This window comes from Amphimedon queenslandica, unplaced genomic scaffold (assembly GCF_000090795.2).
Source record: "Amphimedon queenslandica unplaced genomic scaffold, v1.1 AMPQUscaffold_2624_Cont25374, whole genome shotgun sequence".
In the NCBI taxonomy this organism is placed as follows: domain Eukaryota; kingdom Metazoa; phylum Porifera; class Demospongiae; order Haplosclerida; family Niphatidae; genus Amphimedon; species Amphimedon queenslandica.
Window position 1 is genome coordinate 1 of NW_003557041.1, and position 1,178 is coordinate 1,178.

Below are 1,178 nucleotides of genomic sequence, written 5' to 3' on the forward strand. Positions count from 1 at the left end.
TATTGCTCCTAATTTTCCAAAGAAATCTCTTATAACATCTGGATTAGCTGATAGAGCTCTGCAATGAGATAGTGGCTGAGGTGTACGAATTGTTAGCATAGGATGTCGTTTTCGAAAACCATCAAACCACGAACGACCTGCCGAGTCACCAGTAAAAGGATGTTTTTTTATTAAACTTCTCAGCTATAACAAAGGCTAAATGCATTACAGTTTCTCTTGTTAATCCATAACCCATGTCTGCCATCATAATCAAATATTCACATAATTTATCTTCCTCTTCTTTCGACAAGACTGTTGCAGGGCCCGGTTTACAGTCAACACTAACAGTACCATTCGTCCTTCTCCGCAACGTCTCAACAGGCACATTATATAGTCTCGCCGATTCCCTTAAACCTTTCCCTTCCTCTGTAACACTAATCACTGCTGCGTGCATGGACTCATCGGTCCATAGCTTCCTCAGACTTTTGAGGACATGCGGCCATTAAGCCTCGGTTAACCTAAATAGTATAGATTATAAACTAGTATTTTCTTTGAAGCATTATATATATCACTTACATACAATGCCAGTCACATTAGAGACAGAAACAGCCTGGAACAAAGTCTCCAAACACTCACACAGACTCGAGCAGACAACACACTAGGACCGTAGTAACTCGCAACGTGGTCATTATTAGTAATTATTACCTTAGTAGGCGTGATTTCAATAAATAAAATTTTAGAAAATTAGTTTTTAGTAAAAAGCTGCGTTTATTCAAACTATCTGTGCAAGAAAATTATAAGTCAGGTAGCAAAGAAATTGTAAGCAAGAGCTTGTTTCAATTCAAAGGTTTGTCTCATAATGTGATCTGTCTCATTACTCACGCATATACTCTATAGCTTTAAAAAGAGCTATGGTTATCAGCCACCCCCTTTTGTTATTGTAAGAACAATGAATATCATCTTTTGGGTTATAATTTCAATGAATATAATTATAAGGGCACTTTGATGGTAGGGCCCAGGCCCCCTCAGGCCCTACCTCAGCTACGCCCCTGCTTCTCTCTCTTCTGTTTTGTTTGGACATCTCTCATTATCACTTCTAAAGGCCTTCATACACGAGGCAACTTGTTGCTAGCAACCAAGCAACATGTTGCCAAAAATAGAACAGCCTTCTATTTCTGGCAACATGTTGCTTACAAGAT

General features: G+C 38.9%; 1 long non-coding RNA gene across 1 annotated transcript; it reads right to left on the reverse strand.

The window, feature by feature from the left end:
- Window positions 1–277: 277 nt before the first annotated feature.
- Window positions 278–875, reverse strand: LOC109593163 (uncharacterized). Its single transcript, XR_002190772.1, has 2 exons — window positions 556–875; window positions 278–497 (listed from the first exon to the last, which is right to left on the reverse strand). It is a non-coding gene; the product is annotated as an uncharacterized LOC109593163 (long non-coding RNA).
- Between the last annotated feature and the right edge of the window lie 303 nt (window positions 876–1,178).